The sequence below is a fragment of the Zerene cesonia genome, chromosome 15 (genome assembly GCF_012273895.1).
Source record: "Zerene cesonia ecotype Mississippi chromosome 15, Zerene_cesonia_1.1, whole genome shotgun sequence".
NCBI classification, from domain to species: domain Eukaryota; kingdom Metazoa; phylum Arthropoda; class Insecta; order Lepidoptera; family Pieridae; genus Zerene; species Zerene cesonia.
The window spans coordinates 8,029,954-8,054,054 of record NC_052116.1 but is presented as its reverse complement, the minus strand read 5'-3'; the positions used below and the strand labels follow the sequence as shown (position 1 = coordinate 8,054,054).

General features: G+C 32.6%; 1 protein-coding gene across 2 annotated transcripts in view; it reads right to left on the bottom strand.

Moving 5' to 3' along the window:
* LOC119832656 overlaps positions 1–17,463 on the bottom strand; it is a 44,143-nt gene extending 26,680 nt beyond the window's left edge. For both annotated transcript variants that reach the window (XM_038356359.1, XM_038356360.1), the window contains exon 1: positions 17,340–17,463. The gene's annotated coding sequence lies outside the window, so the exon portion shown is untranslated. The remainder of the gene's footprint in view (positions 1–17,339) is intronic.
* Positions 17,464–24,101: the final 6,638 nt, after the last annotated feature.

Below are 24,101 nucleotides of genomic sequence, written 5' to 3'. Positions count from 1 at the left end.
AAAACCACTGGAATTAATTTAAAAATTTTTCACCATTAGGAAGCTGCAACCTTACTGACTGACATAGGCTATATATATACTGAGGGCGACTCCAGGGCGAGCAGCTTGTATCTTTATAAATTTACTAGCTGTTCGCCCCAGCTTCGCCCGTGGTACATATATAGTCTATGTTACTCGTGGATAATGTAGCTTTCGAATGGTGAAAGAATTTTTAAAATCGTTCGAGTAGTTTTTGAGCCTATTCATTACAACCAAACAAAAAAAGTTTTCCTCTTTATAATATTAGTGTAGACAATCTGCATATTTCCATAATACTCGTAGTCAACCAACCATTCGTTAATTTTTTATATGTCTTATTGTAAACCTCCATATTAGATAAGACTGAATAATACCTCAATATGTGAATAAACTAGCGATATTTCCAATAAAATTCCCTGAAAACGCATGAAGCGTACTGGTTCGTAAATGTTCTAGAAATCACGACGCAAGTGGGCACTATTTTATCTAATAGTTTAGTCAGTCTTCGCCGCAAATTTACGGGCAATTTGCACATCCTATGGACCGGCATGATGCCGTGTAACGTGCCTACTCTGCGCCTTTATCTTACTACATTAAGCCATGCTATAGACCTTTATTGCGTGGTCCTAAGGTTGATATCTGTTACCTTATGAACCTTTAATAATTTGTATATCAATCATATTTTTGATTGATTTAGAATACGATTTGTTTATCATTAGGGAAAATAATATACACAAAAAAATATAACTATAAATATAATAAGCTAGACAAGTCATTTACCCATATTATTATTTACCGATAAAATTGATTGTTCTTAATTTAAACTTCTAAACTGTTTTAAATTACTCTATTGCACCTCGAATTCGTAAATTACTCATAGACAGCACAGGAAAGAATTTCCCAGTTTGTTTGTTTGTTTGGCTTACATTTTATGCAATAGCGGTAGTTATAGCCGGAGCGTGTAATAGAGAGGTCATCGGAATGCAAGCGTCCTAAAATAGTCCTTGCGGCAGAGACGCCCGCGTTTATATACAAACAGTATGGTTTATGAGTTAACATTCAGTTAATTTTTTTATTATAACAAATGATAATGATTAGCCATTCACTTTTCATTACATTACGAATACTATAACTACATATTCCACTCATATGGACTATAAATTCTTGCGTTTACAGCTGTTATTTGATTTGTCTACTATATAATTTGTCTACTTCGGTATAGACCTCATCCAGTTTGTACCGCTCGTCTCTGTCTTCCGCGTGTTGTAACAACTTTTATCCTACTTTAGATATATTATAAAAAGTAATCTAGAAATGTCTTGAAATATTAAGAACTTTACTGCCCACTGCTGCGTCCGCGTTGTCAACGAAAACGATGGATAGTCCCGGATTTTTCCCGCAAAGTTCTCGATCCTTGGGTATTCCGGCATAAAAACGGCTTATATGTCCTTTCTTAAGTCTCAAACTATCAGTGTACCAAATTACATTCAAATCGGTCTATGTTTTTTTGAGATGCTTATGCAAACTGAGATGTTGTTAAAGCAAACTAACAAAAACTCCTCAGTTTAACATATTAATTATAGATAAGATAGATTAGAATTTAGAATCTGCGATGTTTTGGTGTGATTACAAATCAACAACTACTTGAAAACTTTATAAGAAACGATACGTTAACAGTGTATAAATTGTTATGTTAATCTTATATAAATAGTTTACCTAATTTATACTATCTATTATAGTTCTACCAACTCGTTTCATTTTTATAATATCTACGTGTTACAGGATTTTCGTCTATATTACCAGCAATAAAAAAAGAAGTTATCTACAGCTCGAAGCTCGAATATTACAATTCGGCCATTTAGCATCTTAAATTTCATATTATTATATGTATAAGAGCATCAAAATATATAAATGCTAGAACACAAACGTCATTAGAAGTTTTAAATTTTATAACATTCGAAAACATTTAACATGGATCATGGTTTTTTGGGAATTTTAATGTTTATTAAATTGAAGTTATTATGTCGTTTACGAATAAATTTATACATTTAGAAATACACAAAATATCTGTATTTTTTAAGATTGCATTGATATTTATTAGCATTGTCGACTTATTGGTTTTCTTATCCGTTTAATGTATTATGAACAATTATTTGCCCTATCCACAATCATTACCAGTGGTAACTCACTTATTTCCTGCCGCAAAACCCATATAAAACCAGCTGAAGCGATTCGTGACCAACCGTTACATTTAACTTTGTTTTAACTGCCCTCCACGCGAGTATTTTGTGATTGGGGGCGGATTATCCGGTCTTTAAGCGGTTGCAAATGCGACCGTTTTCAATGTTAACAGCTTTGCAAGACTCATTAACTCAAATGAGGTGTCATTCTGGTTTTATCTAGAATATTTTTATGCGGGCTAAAATTTGTTCTATGATGATATTTAATGCTGGGTGGGTGTTTAAAACTAGACAGTTTAAGATTATTTATATCACTTTCTTTGCAACTTCATACATTAAAGTTTTCATGTACGAAACTTTAATGTATTAATCTTCACGTTTCTATATTAAGTATCTTTTCAGCGGGATAATTAACTAAAATGGCTAAAATCCATTAAATCAATTAAGAAATTAAACTAAAACACTATATCTAGATTTATTTAGTTATATGTCCATCCACATTAGTTCCTGTTAACATTAATCACGAATGTATCATCAAATCCTTTGTGATCCCTATCCAAACGAGCATTACTTACTCCATAATTTATCGCACCTTTAAAAGCATATACAAAAGTAATACGCACATGATTAATTTTCATGTTTAACTGTAAGCAGTATTATCGTAAAGTTTGCTATCCGTCGACGTAAACAAATCAGCTTGATTTATCCGCTCATCTCGCGTCAAATCTCCGCAAATAGAGAACAATGGATGCGCGAACGGTCCAAATATAGCTTATGGATTTTGCTTAAAACTAATTTAGCAAACGATTAATCTTCTATTTTATTTCACTCTTGTATCGAGCCGTCAATTTGTTTTACATTTTACGTGCACCTTTTGATTTTATATTGATAATTAATTCAAAAACGGGTATTACATTTTAAAGTTACAATTTTAAAGGTACAAACGGAGAGGGAAGTTTGCTTCAGAAAGTGAAAAATAAATTTCAATAGGTACTTACATAATGTTCTAGTAATACTTATTGTTTCTGGTAAACATTCGATGACTATGAGTAACTAATTAATCACCGAATGCATTATGCTGCTTTCAATAAAATGCAAGCTTTTACCACCATTATAATTTACTTTTGCTCGCGGCTTCGCACGCGTTAAATTCGGAGTAGTTTAATAGATGTTATTATACATATAAAACTTCCTCTTGAATCATTCTATCTATTAAAAAAAACTATCAAAATCCGTTGTGTAGTTTTAAAGATTTAAGCATACAAAAGGACATAGGGTCATAGGGACAGCGACTTTGTTTTATACAATGTAGTGATATGAATTAGCCAACTGGAAACAAATTAACGATTCATTGATTCTTGAATATAATTCAAATATTAGGAAGGAACCTTAATATTCGAATTCAATCAAGAATTACATGTTCCAACGAATAGTAATAAAAATATTTATAAATGCATACTTTCATTTATAATCCATTAGACATTACTTCTCTTGCCTTTTACAGACCCTTTCTAACAATATTGGCGCCATTTTGAGAATGGCATGTATCCAACTTCACATACTTTTAGTCTTTCAGTTTTTTTCAGATTGCGAGAGCAATTTTCCTATTCAGAACTAAGTAGGTCAGCAATATGACGTCATTTGGTTACCCGTTACATTTGCACAAAAATGGCGCGAAATTAGGTAGTCCTTTTATTTTCGTAAGCATCTGTTACATGAACAATATTTATTTATGAGCCTTCCTCATACCGGTTTGCAATACTTCCTTCATATTTTATTTATTGCTGCTATCTTTTATATGCGCTGTTTATGTCCATGGATGTCGTTTAGTTGGAGATTGTTTAATCGGACTCGAGACCGTAACTTGTAAATTTTATGTTAATAGCAGTAAATAATGAATTGTTATTAAGGTTTTCACAAAATTTACTTGTTTTCTGCAATTCCGGTTTCTACATTGTAGTTAAACTTTCAATTCGTAGCAAAACTATGTGGTATGTCGACTGAATTATCCAGAGATTCCATTCACAGTTCATAATGCAAGTGAAATAGTAAAAGTTTGGAAGTTCCACTATTAGTCACGCTAAACCGTGGGTCAATGCACCATTTAGTACTTTGATCTAGTTTAAAACTTAAACTGGTGTCGTAAAATTCTTCCAGCACAATACCGTGTGAAATTTACCACTGGAGTACTATGCATTTGTTTCGTATAATCCTCATGGAAAAACATAGATAAACGTACCGAATATATCTCTGAATAAATGTGATTATTTCAGTTAAAACCAGCTTTATTTGTTTTCTTTTGGAGCTTAAGCTTAGTATTTTCGTTTCTTTTTACAAAAATAAACCGAAATTACAAATGGTGGGTGACGGATTTGAATTATAAATTGTCATCGTTACACTATTTTAAACTTTTATATATTAAACGTTTAGATATCTTAAGGGGACTAAAGAGTTAGGTTGCTAAATAAATAACTACTAAAATCACTATGTTGCTTGAATAAATTGATATAAAATAAAAAATTATAACACAAAACAATGTAACAAAACTTATACTTTCCCTGACATTAAAATGTAACCAAACTTCGACTAGTAAAATTCTGTAAAATTCCCAAACCACACAGTTTCGAATGACTCACAATTCCTAGAGCATTAAATCATAAAAATGTTTACGTTACTCATATATTTATGATATCTCACTCATTCTAGTTTTTAATAAATACACCATGTTTACACAACGAATAGCTGTTACACGACGAATGGTTGAAACCAATTCGACTGTGAATCTATCCATCAAGATGTTAAAGCGTAATATGTTTTGATAATGTGTGTATAATATATTATAACATCGCGGAAAATTGAGTGTTGAAATAATTCTGCCTAGCGTTGGCAGAGTGAGTAACAATTGACGAATCCAATATCGTAATGCATGCATGTAGGGGGTCGATACGACGTTTTAGTCTGAGTTTTTATTGTTGTAACACTACTAGCTGCGCCCCGCGGCTTTACCAGCGTAAGTCCGTATCCCGTAGGAATATCGAAATAAAAAGTTGCCTATTTGTTATTCCAGTTGTCCAGCTATCTACGTACCAAATTTCATTGCAATTCGTTGAGTAGTTTTTGCGTGAAAAAGTAACAAACATAAACACATCCTTACAAACTTTTGCTTTTGTAATATTAGTAGGAATTAGTAGGATAGGATACGTACACGTATATAAAAACACAAACACGTAACACGTAAACACGGCTAAGGTGTATTCGAAAGCATTAGGACAGACAATATTTTAACTCAATAAGTTACAAGTTCTTTTGCTACGGTTTCCCTAATGCGCAAAAGCGCAATGACGCTGCATTTGCTATATTTACGTACGTATATTGGTGAAAAAACAATTTTGTAAGCGTTTGTAACAATAATTGAAATCGAGTGTATATTTTTACCGTTAATTTTTACGTTTAATGCAAAAAAAAATACACACTTAAGCATAACATATCGTTCTAATATCGAGACTTAGTGTCCTTAATCTACAAAACAACTTCTATTCAATCAATAATACCTATCACATTTCGATCCGTAGTCCACGACGTAAGTATGATGAACAACACGTATTAATTCCTTCCTTGAAATTGGAAACTATAAATAATTCGTTACAGCAATTTAGGACGTCCACAGTTCGACATAGGCCTCCCCAAAGTCTTCCAAAACTACCGACCACCAGCGGCCTGAGTCTAGCTAGTCCCTGCTACTTTAACACACATACAATATAGAAAATATATAACTATGTACCTACATACAAACGGAGCACGATTCGCGTCCTATCCTAAGCCGTGTTGATCTCAGGATAACATCTCGCACTCACAGTGCTTCTTCGTTGCAAATAATGTTATAACCGTATTTGTATTGCAGAATTATCCTTATATTACAAATAAAAGGATTATTTGGTAAGCGTTCATATCAAATAAAATTATGTATAAACGTCATGAGGGATTTTAAACTCGTAGCAATAAATTATACGGCTAATCGGTTTGGTAATGAGCATAGTAGGTTTCTCTTGAATTTGGTTTTTGAATCTTATACATAAAGAAATTAATTTTTTTTAATCTTACACTGAAATAACACGCTCGAAGTAATTTCTTCAAGATAAATAATAGAAGCAATTTTCTATCCCTATAAATGTTTTTATTGTCTAGCGTAGATAAATAAATAAGTCGGATAATAGTGATATTGAAAATACTGGATGTTAATTGAAGTCTGATAGAGATTAGACCGCCTGTATAATAAACAGTCATATGCTGTTTTCTTCTACTTTACTTGGTGTACAATAAAGCATTATAATAACAAAAACAGACTCCGGGCTTAAACAAGTACATTTTATTAGAAATAAAAGATTTTAAACGGATTATAAACGCGATTTATTAATTAAATTATTAACCCGACCTTTCGAACAGTTTACAGCGAGCGGGGAGACTGACAAACATAAGAGCATACAAGTACCTTTTACCGAAAAACAAAGCAATGCAGCCTATTTACATATGCCTTTCTTTATTACGTTTATATCCACCTTGTTCGCTGGCTATAAAGTGTAAAGCACAAATATTGGCACCGCTGCAGTAGGACTGAGCGTGAGTCAACAAACAATTGATTGACGATAAAGCTAACTGACTGAATATAAATAGATTAGTTGGAGATCACGCTTTTATGCGTTCGTTGATGAGTTTATGGGATTTATGTACTTACGTAGCACCTGTAGTGGCTTGAATTAATGTAAATAAAGCGCTATAGTACGTAAATGTAAAGTATACACATAAAGCGCTAGGGGGTGGATTAAGTTGGAGGGTAGGAGTCCTCCGAAATGTTAAGATATTCTAATGTTTACTATTTTTATTTTTTTAGCCTATACTGTTCCAAGATCTCAAGACAGCATTTTTCTGTATCATATTTTTTTATGCATCTAATATTTTTCATATAAACATAAGGTCTTTTTGGGTTATTTTATATACGTTTACAAATCCCGCCAAACTATGTGAAACCTATTTAAATAAACGTCGAATTTTTTATTTTTTTATTATTATTTTTTAATTTTCAGCGAAATTAATTAATTCATTTGACATAGTTTATCTATAGTTTCACCACTGCCATTTCACCAGTTATTGTAACAAAATGTAAATTATTATTAAAAGATAATGTAAGCAAATGAACAGCTGCCTCCCGGTCTACGCATAAAACGGTAACGGTTTCCGCAGTCGGTTTGTGTGTAATTTCAATCAGTCATCACGATTTGTTTCATCGGCATGTAAACCCGCATTCTGATTATGAAATTTATGAATTCCCGTGTCGAATGATTAAAAAACAATCACGCCATATTCGTATCTGTATTTAAATATTTCTTGTAATTAATATACATGTAACGCAAAAGTGGATATTGCAGACTGATTAAGAGAGGTGAAATGAATTTCGTTTGTTTTATTAAAACGAAAACGTATGCTTACGCTTGGGAGCTCATTAACAGCGGTTATTAAAATACCATTGTATTTCTAGAAAGTTCCTTTGCTATAATGTATTCTGTTATAATACGCTGGCTGATAATTTTTAATCTTGAATTAAAAAAAAAGTTATTCGACTACGTCGGTCGTTTCGTTTCGTATTTTAAGTTTTACGGAATCAATATATCGCGTTTCGAAAGCACAAGAAACCAGAGCAAAACAGCTGATCGTACAACAAAAAATGCCAAGGAGAAACCAGCTTTCCAAGTTAACAGATAATGTCCTATTTCGTTTGCAGCTAAATGATTTGAAATACCCACTGTATTCTTAACCTTGTCGAGTATGAAGAGTAATGGACGTTATTTCGACCGTTGCTAGCTGAAAACATGGAATAATGTTGTTAGGACTTACACCCATTGCAACAAGATCTAGGTCCCACAAAACACTAGATTGCTATAACTATTTTTAACAAAAACTAAATCGCGCACAACTGCCATAATTTATATAAGACTACACAAATATACTATGGACTACATAATGGATAATAGAATCTCAATAAAATCCACGAAAAAGTAACTAAAAATTAAATAAAATGTGTGGGGTCAACAAATGAAATAAATTGTTTAGATGCAATAATCTTGTACCATTAAGCTGATCTGATGAAGAAGAAATAAGAAACCAACAGGACATAGCTGATGCATTCAGAAATGCCTTCCGAAGAGAGAACTCCTCAACTCAACGGTGAATAGTAGACACAAAATTGTTTTAATGGATATAGCCATAATAACCTGTTCTAAATTCCATTATGACATGGATGCACTATCGGTTATTTTCTGGTGAGGGAACATTAAAGACAATGACCTAAAACTACCTTGGTGTCAACCAATGAATTGTTTACACTTTAAAAATGATATTGATTTAATTTTATAATACAACTAGCTGCGCCCCCCGGTTTCACCCGCGTAAGTCCGTATCCCGCAGAAATATCGGGATAAAAACTTGCCTATACGTAATTCCAGTCCAGCTGTCTACGTACCAAATTCCATTGCAATGGTTCAGTAGTTTTTGCATGAAAGAGTAACAAACACACACACATCATTCAAACTTTCGCATTTATAATATTAGTAAGAGTAGGATAGGATTTACCGAATTAATATATAAAACATAGAAGAAATCATCTAAGAGTACGTAACTAAACCCTCACTAAGTATTTATATATTGTAACTAATAATATAAGCTTATATCGTCAAAACTTGCTTGCTTTTGAAGTAAATATGAGATTAACCTTATTTTTTCTGATGACATTTACAGAAATAGTATTGACCCAAGCTACCATTTTACGTGAAAACTTAGAAGTCGTGGGTAAGTATTTTGGATCAATAACACTTAATATGAGGCTAATGTTCCAAACATTTGATAACCATTTATTTAAATTTTGGAATGCGCACCTAATGCTTTATACCGATTCTCTGAAAATTGCTGAATATGTATTATATTTTTCAATGCCAAAAATTGATTTGTTGTTAAAGAAAAACTAATAATAAAAAATACTTTTTACAGAAAAATATATCCTTGTAGCAATATATACCAATGCTAGATGCATTGGTATATATTACACACGTATACGACAAAACACCTCACGTGCCTTCAATACATCACTGAAGGTAAACTAAAATCACCGAAATAGTGATACTAAATATTAACAGCGGATATCAATAAACATTTGGGAACAATAAAACAGCGGGGGCTCTGCCAAATCGTACTGTTTTGATTGGAATTGCGACTGTAATTAAATAATTAATGTTTCTTGTAATTAATTGTTTGGAAACGAATAAATACACCAGCAAATACACTGGTTGGATAAATACAGAACGGTTGTATTTGCTTACTAAAATCTGTGTATGTAATTACCTAAAATTAGAAAAGGAATAAATCGATAAGGAGAGCGGCAAGCGAAACTGTGCTCAAAGCTGGTGATGCTATCTATATACTCGAAAAAAGACAAGTTTTAATTTATATTATAAATATAAATATTAGATATTATAAACATAAATATTCGGATCGGAAAGCGGCTTTTCCGATCCGAATATTTGATGTGTTCGAAGCAAGAAATCTATTCATAATACGGATTAATAACAATCTTAGTAGCATTCTTAAAACCCTCAAATTTGCTTTATTCTTTTTATTTATAGATTTTTGGAATATTCCTGACTAGGATTTCAATATACCTACGTTTTTCTTATTTATTAATTCAATTAAGTTCTCGGTAATATCACAGAAAAAATATTCATTATAATGTATCCTATCAGAGCACAGATAATAAAATTATGCTATATTTATGTTTACACTTCGCTGGATGCCGGAAGCTCGCCTAGCAAATTATTCACATCCGATAACATCGTCTAGGTATATATTTTATATATTTTATCATAGGTCTATATTTTCAGAAAATATTAGTAATATCCATATTTTTGTATCTCAAATCAACTGTTAAATTGGCGTCTGGGCTATTTACACAACGATTCATAATTTTTTTATGAAAATCTTACTGGCTAATGACGAAATAAGACATTTGGCATACTTAAATCTCTCTGTCACTGTAATAAATATTCATATAGCATACAATACAATACACACAAAATCTAAAGAAAATTAATGATGTTGATCATTAAATTTTCATTAAAAATGATTTAAGATATTTTCCCTTTTCCGAATTCTAAAAAACATTATCAATAATGAACCTCATAGGAGGCCTGTGTCCCAGCAGTGGGAACATATATGGGCTGATGATGATGATGATGGTGATTATCAATAATATAACTGACTATACGACTTCAGATAGATAAAAACGCAACAACGATAAAGCAATTGAAGCAAAATCTATGAATATTTACCAACTGCGTCATAAAGGTCAATAACAAGAAGATATCACTGTATTAGAGTCGATTAATCATCTCCAACAGTTTAACCCATTCCACAGGATACATTAACGTGCACGCAATTCAATACTCGACTTATTTACATATGTATTATTATATCTAGCGCGTATATCAGGGGTGATAAGCTTCCTACTCACTGTGCGGGGCAAATACCAAGTGTATATATAATTATTATCAATGATTTGACCTATGTACGAATTCAAATTGTTAATGGACGTATGTAAATAAGGTAACTAAGATTTATATGGATCATTTGCCTGTCAGTGTTGTTAGTAAAACGATAATAGAACACTTGATTAAACCTGAAGAGCACAAATCTAAATATTGAAATAATTACTTTTTATGGGACCGTCTACCGGTTCGTTACGTAACGCGTTACGGCGCCAGTCTGGTTTTCCTTTTTCTCATGCATACGGTAAGATTAGTTTAACTTATTACTTCTGTCCCGAGACGAACACGTTTTTATCGATAATTCAATCACAAAATATTTGAATAATGAAAGAAAAAAGCTGAACAAACTGTTAACTAAGATTCAAGAACCATTGTTTTTGCAAATAATTTTAAATGATTGCTGGTACGCCCAGTGTGTAAGTCCAACTTATATCACTCGAGTTGTATTCATTTACATACACTTGAAAACGTCAGTCTGTCTGTAGCGTGCTACTGTCTGCATTAGCTTAACGATTTATTGCTGTGACTCGGGCTGATAAGATTGGCTTGTTTATAATATTAGCCTGTTGAATTGATATTTTTGTATATGATACTAGCTAACCCACGAAACTTCGACTGCTCTCAATAAGAATATTTTTAAAAGTTTTTTTTGATCCGCTCCCATTGTTCGTAGCCTAATTCGTTCGTCGCCAAATGGACTATCTAACACACAAATAGTTCTTCAATAAAATCGTATATGTAGAAAAGGACTGAAAATCTATATCACATAAATATTTTACAATTCCTTGGATTCCTTGAATAATAAGAATTCAAATGTAAAACAAATTCCATTAGTAATCGTGGTTTTTTCTTTTAAAATACTGAAATTAGGCTTTTGAGATAACGACGTTCAACCAACCCGACAAACTGGTTTATTTCAGCTTTATAAACTAAGCATAAATAACATATATGAAAAATATGATTACTTTTCAAACATGGCTTAATAATATGTAGGAATTTATTATTTGCTCTTTTTTATTTTGTACTCATTTGTGGCGTTTGGTTTCAACATTTAAAATTTTATAAACCTGACAATTACAAAAAATTACCCACAATTGTCTACTGAAATAAAAAGTTCAATATTTGATCTATACTTCACTGTTCCAGGCATATTCCATTGTGATAAGAACTAAAAAAACAAAACGTAGGTCGACTAGAAAAACAAGTAACAGTGTTTTACGATTGCTTCATCATTAATCGCGCCCCATAACGCAAGCTACAATGTCATGAATAGATAATCAGGTCTGTTTGATGTCATAACACTTGACCTTCGACCTTTTTTGATGAGGCCTTTGGTAGCTTTCATATCTTAAAATGTAGCTATGTCTAATTTCGATAGACCAATAGTATAGACATTTACTGTAAGAGTTTTATGTAAAACGAAGTCGTGAATGCAGATGGTGCCATTATCTATCTTTATGTAATTACCAGCGGTCCGCCACAGCTTCGCCCGTGGTACATACATTGCCTGTAGCCTTCCTCAATAAATGGGCTCTCTAACACTGAAAGAATTTTTCAAATCGGACCAGTAGTTCCTGAGATTAGTGCGAAGTTCAAACAAACTCTTCAGCATTATAATAATAATAGACAATAAGATTGCGAATCCCCACAGAAATGTATACTAATGAAATACACTATCGAAATTTACAGTTTTCAATCGATTTGTAATAGATTATTTTTTCTAAAACTATAAGCTCTGCTGACTAATAATGAGTTCATTAACACAGTTTTTTATTATTATTTTCACCTGTATGTTTGTATGTGTCCGACTCGAGTATAAGTCACTTTAAACTGACTGGCAGAATTCAAACTTTGTACGCTTATGAAGGATCAGTGAAAATACTATGATTTTATGAGTCTAACTTATTATCCTGATAAGGGTCGCCAGTGTTAAATAATTTCCATACTCTGTCAAAGCGCAAGGAACACAATTTGGGTAACTATAACATTAAAATTTATTTTTTATGTTTTATTTAACTAGATTTTGGTAAAGAAATTAATGACCTTTTAACAGATTTTGAATGCGATTTATTCATAATATTATTTAACCGTTTTATCTAAATGCATAATACTTGCGTAAAATCAAACACAAGAAAATACATTTATACCGATCATAATTAATCGGGCATCATACAATTCGGGATATATTCAATTAAATTCAGCATTTATTCAAGCGGGGTAAATCCAAGCATTTTTCGCTCGCACGAAGGTTAACGCACATTATTATTTAGCACATTAAACATCTTTGAATGTGAATAATGCAAAGTTTTTTGTAATTGAAATGTGGTGCAGAATATAACGGATATTGTTTTATCCGTTGTTTGTGGATTGATGTTACATATTTAGATTTCAATATCGGTCGATGTGAAACGTTTGTTCGTGGTAAACATGATGATTAGCTAATTTTAATTACGAAAAAAGTGTTTTCTTAGATATAGTGTACGAAATATTAAGTTCAATATTATACAGAATAAATCGTGACTTAAATCCATTGAAAGGGCAAAAAACTCTAAGTATATACTGCTCTCGAAATTACAAAAAAATTTAGTTATTAAAAAAAGGAGTGCAGTAATAACAAATAATTGAAAATATAATTGGACTAGTTATAAGAATAATTTGTATGATAAAAATAAGAACAATTAAATTTTGAAAGCCATTTCTATTTAAATTCTAATCTTCAATTTCTTCCAGTCGAGAGGATTTTTGACTGGGTCCCTTCTCATACCCTGTAATACTCTGTGAATCAGGAATTACATTTTTCTAATTCACTGCTTGATTAAACCCGACGTCTTATATAATTTGTTGCCTGCTGATGACATTCATGTAAAAACTGATGTACCTTTATTATGCGATTTTCATGGCTGTGCAATTATCACATTTATTTACTTTAATTATGCTAAGTTTATCTGGATATGTCCTGTTTAGCATTCACAAATTTTTCATTTTAAATGACTTATAATATTCCTCTTACATATAAAAATCAATTGTTGATCTAATTTTTAGTTTTATAGCATTGAAATGCTTTATAAATTAGAAATTTTGAAAGAATAGAAAAAATTTGATCACGAGGCAGGATTCGAACCTGCGTATCTTGCCTAACCGTAGCAACCGTAGCAACAAACCGCGGGCGGGAAGCTAGTGTCGGTATTAAAATTTACGTCAAAAAGTTTTATTAAGCAAAAGAAAAGTGTTGAATCGCAAGGATATATAGCCTATCAGATAGCCTTGTCAGTGACTTAGTCAGCAAGTCGTGAAACTGGTTTAGTGTCGAAAAGTTTAAAAAGTGTTTCAAAGCGTACGAATGGCCTGTACTCTGTACAGTGCACGTGCTATGACGTAATTATGTTTGTTTCACCTTGCGGTGGAAATAGTGTTCAATTTGATTGAGAAGTTTCCAGAAGCAGCACTATTATCTGGTAGTATAAACCACTCCAATTTATTGTCATGTATTTTTCCTTATCTTTGTTTGTAAAACAACGTGGGTTTAGCTTGTTTTGATAATGAAATATGTAGTCTTTATCGTTCTGAAATAGTGAAATTTGCAGAATATTGTTGTTATTGTTTCTGATGGTATTCTCTAAAGCGAAACTTTGGTTGTTTACATTTTTAGTAACGATTATATTATATCCATCACTTACTAATAATTAGCTAATTAATTTTACAAAATATGATAAATTTAAATTTCAATCAAATCAGTTCAGATCAAATTTCAATGGAACACAGGAGGCATCACCTTTCAAATAAAAAATGAATAATCAAAATCGGTTTGTATTCGAAAGCTCCGAGGTAAAAAGACGCCAAAATACAGTCGAAGACTTCCGCCATTTTGAAGTTGATTTACAAATTCTAATTAAACCATTATTATCAATACCGATAATCATAAACCACTACAAAAAATGTACCAATTAATAATAAAACATTTCCACAAACGGAACATTCGAGTACCTACATTTCACGTCAAAATAATCATCGATTCAAGTAGACTTATATATAATATACAAACGAACAATGGAGGTCAAACTGTAGGTTAATTGTTACGAAGGCTTTTAGTCCATATTTGTTACCTATTGATTGACGTACCACACGGCCATTGCAAATCACACTATCGGCGTATCACCCGATAATTAATACTAGAATATACCCTCTAGTTTGTATGATTTCCACCTCCCTGGTACAGTGGTTAATAACTGTAGAACAGGGGGGAAGGTTTCGATTCCCAGTGGGGAGACACGAAATAAAAGTCTCGGTCTGACAGGACACAGAAGGTTTATAACCTACTTCTCCATAAAGAAAATTGATCAGCGAAAGGTGTATATTCACTGCCCTATAATCCTCTACGAGATACGGGACGTATGAAACTTGCTTGCAACCCGTGGCTTCGCCCGCATCGTCAAAGGAAAGGCAGACAGCCCCGAGGTTTTCCCCGCAATATTCATCTTCTTTTAGAATTTCCGAGATAAAAACTTGACTACTATTTAACTATTTCCTATTTCCGTTGTCGGTTAAAACTACATTTGTACCAAATTTCATCAAAAGCAGTTCCCTGGTTTAGGCGTGAAGAAGGGACAGACAGACAGAGTTACTTTCGCTTTTATAATAAATCGTAATAGGTGTCATTGCCAATTACGCATAACAACTTAGGTATGGTTTGGATAAATTTTACTGCATATATTAGAAATTAGAGGTGTGAATGTGATTATTAATGAAGGAATTCATATTTTATGCATACACGTATATATCTACGCATATAACAGTTATTTTCAATAAATCCTATTAATATTTAATATTATAAACGCGAAAGTTTGTAAGGATGTGTGTTTGTTTGTTACTCTTTCACGCAAAAACTACTGAACCAATTGCAATGAAATTTGGTACGTAGATAGCTAGACAACTGGAATAACATATAGGCAACTTTTTATCCCGATATTCCTACGGGATACGGACTTACGCGGGTGAAATCATGGGGCGCAGCTAGTACATTATAATTTTTTGATTAATTATTTCTTACAATATCTATCAGACCTTCCTACATCTTAAATATAAATCGATTACAAAAATAAAAAAGTCCAAAATTCGAGGGTCCTTAATTGGCCTTGTTAATAGATTTTACTGATATGAAATACAGTTAAATTCGAGCCAAATTCAGGCAAATTATATTTTCTATTTCGATTTAATAAAGAGGGATAATTCAAGAAAATTACATGCGAATCATCAGGTTAACTAGACTTGTTATTCAGTTAAATAACAATAAAGCCCCGTGTATATTGGACTTAAACGGTATTGTTATGATAATATAATTTAATCAATTCAACTCAACTTCTGCTTTAAACCACGCTAAATCAAAATTATTGAACCGCCCTCGTACTACTTTGTTAAATTAAATAAATATTTATCTGTTTCCATTGTTTTATACTACAGCTATCGTTAATAAAATTGTTAGAAAGTACAAGAAAAAGACAGGAGGCAGTTAAAAAATCTAATTTAAAATACTATAAAATTAAAATGATATACAATGATTATTTAGTAATTTTATCCCCGTAAAAATATTATAAAGCATTCTACGTAAATTCGTGTTAGAAAAGCTTTAGAAAGCAATGATTTTAAGATAAAACTTCTACGCCGTAGCGACCTTCGTAGCCCATCTACGACGTAGCTCGTAAAACCTTCTACGGTTCTACAGCTTAATAAGGCTTTCTTAAGACCAATTATTTTTTATTTTATTTCCCAGAATTAGATTACAATTTACATCTATATCCATAATATATTTCCTTTTGGAATTTTTTTTTTGTTTATGTTTACCAGGTGAAAAACCAATTATCTTAATAAATTATAATCTCGAATTTAATATTTAACCATTTATCGCATGGTTATTGTACATTGAAACAAAGAACTGAAAAATAAATTCGCCGCATTGCTCAATAATATTTTACATTCCATTTCACCTAATAACTATATTTTCTATTTAAAATTAGATAGTATATGTGTTAAACACCTATTCACATGTCAAACCGTTGAATATCTCGCGATGACGGTACAGCTAGACAAAGTAACCAAGCGCGTACTGCCTGTTTCGTTATCTATCGACGCGACAGCCTCAAAAGGACAAGATCTAGGGCGAAATGTGTGACGCAATTTCTAATCCTTTCTTGTTTAAAAAAACCGGAGTATATCGTTTTAGCTTAAATCTTAATAGCACAAAAATAATTGCAAACTTCGCAAATTAAATTCGGAAAAAGTCATGTTAACAATGATTTTTGAACGTTTTTTGGTTTATTAAAAAAAATGATAATCATTCTACCAAAGAAACAAAAAAAAATGCGCGAACAATTACACGATATCGAACGACCGTACCTTTGTCCCAACTACGTAAAAAACTACAGCGCAACCGTTTAAAATCATAGATTTACAAACAATAAACTGGAAATAGCGGTAAACGGCAAAAAATCTCGCACCAAACCCAAACATTTCGCCGCAACATCTAAACAAAACGTTCTAAATATAAGATTATAATCACCTGTAGACGTTTGTTCAATGCGGCGTGTGCCGAGGCAGCATGACGTTATGTGTACACCACTAGCGTCACCTCAGTCACTCACTGGCACCACAGACGTCCGATACGCGCGAACTCCGAGCCGGGACTGGCAATTGGCATGCCTCGCCCCGGTCGATACTCGGCCCCCCGCCCAACAGGTACTGTGCGTGCGCCGTTTGTAAACATTCGCACACATTGCATTGGTGGATGCAATTGCATCTTCAAATTATCCCGAAAGCTCTTCATGTAGCATGTTATCCTGCTCGACATGATAGCCTGGTGCCACTTGATGCGTGTGGGACGTTTACGGATCAAAGGAATCGTTAATGAGCAATTATTGTATATGTCATGATAGATTCTTAAAGCAAATAAATGTTTTACAATAAGATTGGACTAGACTGTGTTCATTTTTAATCATCAATTATATATATATTTTTAAGTAGAAACATGTTAATTAAATAGTGATACATTCAACATGTCCTATCGGGGAGTCGTGAATTCAAAAGGTCTATTGACACGTGCATGACGACATTTACGCTTAATATTATACTCCGCTCAAACGTACTGTCTGTTTTTTTAAATTATGGTTTCAAATATTTCACGTATAATTATGCAATTTGAATTGCGTTATTGCTGACTTTTATTTAATGAATAACCTTGTAAATTATTTAGTTTAATGTGTCTAAGTTAATAAAAATAACAACCAATTTCTGATACCAATTTAAGTAACGTTGACATTCATTTTAAAACATCTTTACCGATCTGTAACTAAGTTATTAACAAAGTATACAACAAAATTTAAGATGGTCATAAATCCCACTTCTAATTATTTCATGAACATGAATAACAAACAATATCATCATATAGATGAGATACAATCAGTACCGTCTTTACCATAAGGGCACAAGGGGCCAGTGCCCAGGGCCCCCTTCCTCAGAGGGCCCCAAAGGGCTGACAATTTCTCTCACATTTAATCTCAAAATACTCATTACACTTTTCTCAATGCCCGAATATCGATTATTTTTAGATTTATTCGAATCAATATATTTATATGAATTTGAGTGACATCAAGCCTACAGGGTCTCGGTTGTGTGCGGTATATGGACACGGTAGCTTCTAGCTTAATTAAAACTTAGTGCGCTTTTTGGCTGTACTAAAGAGCTGTTTTTGGTCTGATATAACTTACCAGACAATTACTTGAGTTTATAAATTTTATAATCTAGAATCTATAATGTCTATTTTCAATTTACATATCATTTGATTTTTTATTCAGTTATTCAGTAATTTAAAAGTATTTCTGAACGCATCCTACCTAATTTACTAAGAACACCATCTAGCGATCATCCATGCAAACCGCTCCAATGCCACCATAAAAAATATCGACTTTGTCTATGGTTGGGCCCCGGATAAATTATGAAAAACTTTCAGTCGAAACTTTTTACCTAAAGTTATTACTCAATATATCACTTATTTTCACAGAAATGTCGTGATTTAATTTTGTTTAATGTAATTTGGGTAAAATTAATAGAACTATTGATTTGTTCGTTTAAATATTATTTCATTATGTCGAAAAGAACATATCTAAGTGGTTCACAAAAGAGAAGAATTTTTAGCTCAAAAAGAAATCACGGAAAACCTTCAAAATCATTAATTATATTAGATTAGATTACCTATAATAAAGCAGATCACAGTAAAAAAATGTATTTCACTTTCTTTACATTCCAAAAGGGCCCCAAATTCTTGTGTGCCCAAGGGCCCCAGCACAGTCTAAGACGGCCCTGGATACAATAATATCATAGAATCGAGCTGGCCTGATGACGGTCCAAAGGTAGGAGACAAAATTATTTATTATTTATAATTAGGTATTATTAGTAGGTAAATGCATCAAGTTGGACTGGTTAGGTTTGTCTTATAATTCTCAATATATTCTATTCATTTTCTAGATGATAAGCATTATCATTTTTACAATTGAATCATTTGTCAAGTCTTATGTTGTGTTGTTCAATAGGAAAAGAAAAAAATATAAAAATGCTTTTCTGTATTTTTAATCTATACAATGACCCAATAACCCTGGTATGGTGACCCAATAACCCAATTATAAAGTGACATTCATATATGGGGAAAAAAGGTAAGGATAATTTTACTGACAGAGGAATTTGCCACTCATAAAGTATAGAAGTAGATACGTGTATATCATAATGTTTTGCGACCCTCCAGTTCCATAAAATGTAACGATATAAAATTGAAGCGTCTGTATGGATTATGGTATAAGCAATGTAAAAAAGGTAATATTTCTATGTTCTAACAATGATAGGCTATCAAAAGCCTGAACATCTTGTAAATTTTATATTTTTATTGCTTTCTTCTATTTCCTGCTTCTTCTTTTACTGATATACGAACATAACAATCAAGCATAAATATTTATTATCATTGAAACAACCAATTTATATTGGAAAAAGAATGATTTGTAAGTTTATATACCTTAGTCATATTTAAGTCTCTGTTTGAGTAATAACGAGCTTTCTGCTCCATCATCGAACCCTAATTATCCTGTTCCCCTAATCTGTCCCTCCCAAATTAGACTAAATTAGAAAAAAAAACTAATTGCGGAACGTATTTTTCCCAATCGACAAATAAATTAATGAATCATTCAAATACAGCTATATAACACAGTATTTAAATACCTACATATTGGTTAAAAACTTATAAACTTGCATTGACTTCACGTATAACACGTTACTGTTCATCAAAACCAGCTTTTATATAGTGATTTAAAGTGTAAAAATAAATCACAACATACAATATCCTGAAACAGTTCACAAAAAACGTTACATGAAATTTAATAAATCCAAAAACAGCATAATCAAGTTATGGCGGCTCACGTGGTGCGCTCGAAGTGTGCACGCTAAATGCGATCAAACACTTTTCCACTTGAGAGATTTAACCTAGTTCTGCGTAACCATAAATAGGTAAGCTTAATGTAAACTTTATTTTTGTGCCTGTGCTTCTTAATACAATGGAAATTTAAATACCCATAATATATACGTATTTTGTATGTGGTAGTCGAGCACGCTTCGGCACGAATTGGGCCAGCTCGCACCGGGGAAGTACCACACCCCCACAGAAGACCGGCGTCAAATAGCATTCTGCTGTGTTTCGTTCGGTGAGTTGGGGAGCCGGAGGCCCATATCCTTTTCCATACCCTTCCCAGTCCTTTCTTTTATTCCTATCGCCAAACCTTTCTTAATCCCTTCCCAAACAGTCGGCAATCCATTTGTAGAGGCGTAAGGTCTACAATGGACCTTATGCCTCTCCAAATGTTCATGGGCGGTGGTAGCGCTTACCATCAGGCGTCCCACCAGCTCCATTGCCGACTGTAACATAAAAAAAAAGAAAAAAAAAATACATGCTTTGTGAGTTGATAAAGTCAATTGTAATGTCAAAATAACCTGAATTAAATGTTCCATCAACTTCGTAAATATTTGAACAAACAATAAAACAAAGATTTCAAAACTGTTAAAAATGCATACACCTGCACGCTTCTTTACTATAAAATTACACCTAGTTTGAACCAGAAAGGTTTTTTATAATTTACATATTAAACTTAAGGACCGACTCCCGAGTTAAATAGTATATATAGTAGTTTAATATATAAGAAAAGGCCGGCAACACATCCGCAACTCTCCAGGTTGTGTGGACGCTTATTGGCGACGTCAATCACTGCTTATCGTTTTCCCGCTATTGTATAAAAAAATAAATAAATAGTAAGGAAATCGATATTTTGTACATTAAAGATAGAACATATTATTGGGGTTCATTTTACATGAGCTTATGCGAAGATACATACATTTCGTTTGGCTTGATAATTCGCTCTAAATAGTATTTTATGTCCATTGTACATATTTATTATTCAATCTCCTCATAAAACATCCATGGGTTTCACTTTACGAATAGGCTATAAGATTGTCTTAAGCACCACGCATGACATTTGTATTGTTATCGAATTAAATACATAAGTCGGGGTTCGAGACCGCGCGACCGTGCAGGAAATAAATTGATTTTTCAATTTATCTGCACATGTAGAACATCACCACTGCTTAAACGGTGAAGGAAAACATTGTGAGGCAACCGGCATGTCCGAGAATCAAAAGCTCGAAGACATGTGACATCTGCCAACCCGCACTTGGCCGGCGTGGTGGATTATGGCCTGAACCCTCATAGGAGGCCTGTGTCCCAGCATTGGGAACATATATGGGTTGATGATGAAGATGATATAATACACTATCTGCATATCGACACTAGTTTTCACACTCGTTTTCACCCGAAAACCACTAACTGATTTCTAAAATTATTTCACCATTAGTAAGCTGCAACTTCATTGAATGACATAGGCTATATATGTCTACAGGCGACGCCGGGGCGAACAGCTAGTATATAAAAAAGTTGTATTAATTGCGGCCTAAATAACAGAGTTCGACGTATTTTTATACAAAGATGTACGTATACCCATATACTTCACGAGAACTTCTATAATTCTGTCACCCTCCATATTGTCTCAGTACATCCGACTAGTCAACACCCTACAGTCTCTATTAGCCGCAGATGCATTAGCATTCAGTGCGAGTCGCGTGGGTGCGTTATTATGTTAGGCGTCTTTCATACAAAGCTTTCGTGTTTAGAACCGATTTAAAAAAACGAGGTTCGACTGTTTTTTTGCTACCTCATGACTGTTTACTGGGTGAAACGATATATATGATTCTGTTATAAATGAAAGTTGGTGCCTCGCATGTGGTTTTAAATTCCCTTTTAAATTCGTTCTGATAATTTGAAGATGGATATGCTTAAATAACAAGCATAGATACCCGTTTTGAAAGCTTCATTAGAATTAACGATGAAATATAGATAAAAATATAAAAAGAATCCAAACAAAGAACTCAGTTGTGTCAGAAACAATATAACGTATTAGATGTAATGTTGTTTCCTTAGGTCCATGTTAAATTACATCTTTAATTCTGTATTTGTAAGATTTCCATACAGGTATGTACATTGAAAATATAAAACAAACAAAAAATATGTTTAACCAGGGAAAGGAATATATTTATTTCAACAAAATAAACATAGATTTCATTACATTATCAATTTTTTATCTTATATATAAAATTCCCGTGTCACAATTGTAGTTACCAAACTCCTCCGAAACGGCTGGACCGATTCTTATGAAATTTTTTGTGCATATTCGGTATGTCTGAGAATCGGCCAACATCTATTTTTCATACCCCCAAATAATAAGAATAAGTCAGAACAGCGTTTGCCGGGTCAGCTAGTAATATACATATTATAATAAAATGTACCCTCGTAATTTATAGCCGAGTTATAATTCTACCTACCATAAACCGAAGTGTGATGAATAAATCGATTGTGAAGGCTAGCAAGAGTCTAGTCGAAGTATTTGTTAAACTTATCAGATCTTCGTCATAATAATAATAATAATAATAATAAAAATCATCTTTATTTAGTTCTCACAACATTAGTCCATAACAAAAACTTAAAAATACAGAAAAGAGAAAGGATCATAACACATTAACTGTTTTTCAGACATATGTTTAGATGGTGCCTTATTTAATTTTAGATTTTATGTCAATATAGGAGAAATCGTCGCGTTTAATCTAAATCTGTGTAAATATTTATACTGAAAATTAATAACACTCATGGTTAAAAACAAAATTAAAGTTTTTTAATGAAACGGCTGAACCAAAGAGATTGCAATTTATGCTTTTTAGTTAACGCTGACAAACAGACATTAAGTCAGTTGGTATCTTTAGAGCTTGTTTTGATCTTGTCTTTAACGCAATAAAAATACTTTATTGGGTTATTGTGAAAGACCCCTTACTTCTGATTATACAGAGGAAAAGTTATGAAATAATGAACCATATTCCGTAGGTGTAAGGTCGTAAGTTCAGCGTCCAATAAATCGTGTTTACTCGTTAGTATTCGATAAAAAGCTGGGAAACTAATAAGTGAATTTTTTTCGATGTGTATTAAGAAGGTTGAGATGTCTATCCAGTTTTTGTGAAAAGCTAAACTAGTCTTAGTTATCTAAAAATCCATTAAATTGCGTATTTGTGTTTAGTTTATCTTGTCGTATCGCGGAAATTGCTCGATTTTTATTTGTTTTGTTTTGCTCACGGATAGTCAGTTATCTAAATTTTCACTCAGGATAATGTATTAGTAAAATTTTTGTCTATAATAATTTATGATGAATGAAACAGTATTAAAATCAAAGTCAACCATTTATTTATTCAATTAGATTTCTTCTAGAAGCACTTTTGATCCGTCATAACACAGTTTGAACATTTATTACCGGTTCGGAAATAACTTTCAACAGAGAAAAACCGACAAGAAACTCGTTTGTAAGAAAGTAGTTTAATTTTACATACAACACGGTCAATCATTCTAAAATATAACCGACTAGCTTTCCGCCCGCGGTTTCACACTTGTGGAATTCGGTTATATCGCTTTCATCCCCTCTTGCCAACCCTTCTACTCTTTTTTCGCGATAAAAAGTATCCTATGTCCTTTCCCAAGGTCAGTTCTATCTTCATCCAAATTTCATCAAAATCGGTTCAGTGGGTTTGGCGTGAAAGCGTAACAAACAGACAGACAGATAGAGTTACTTTCGCATTTATAATATTAGTGGGGATTTTCCCTCTAAAAACGTCTATAATCGAAAATAAAACACAATTC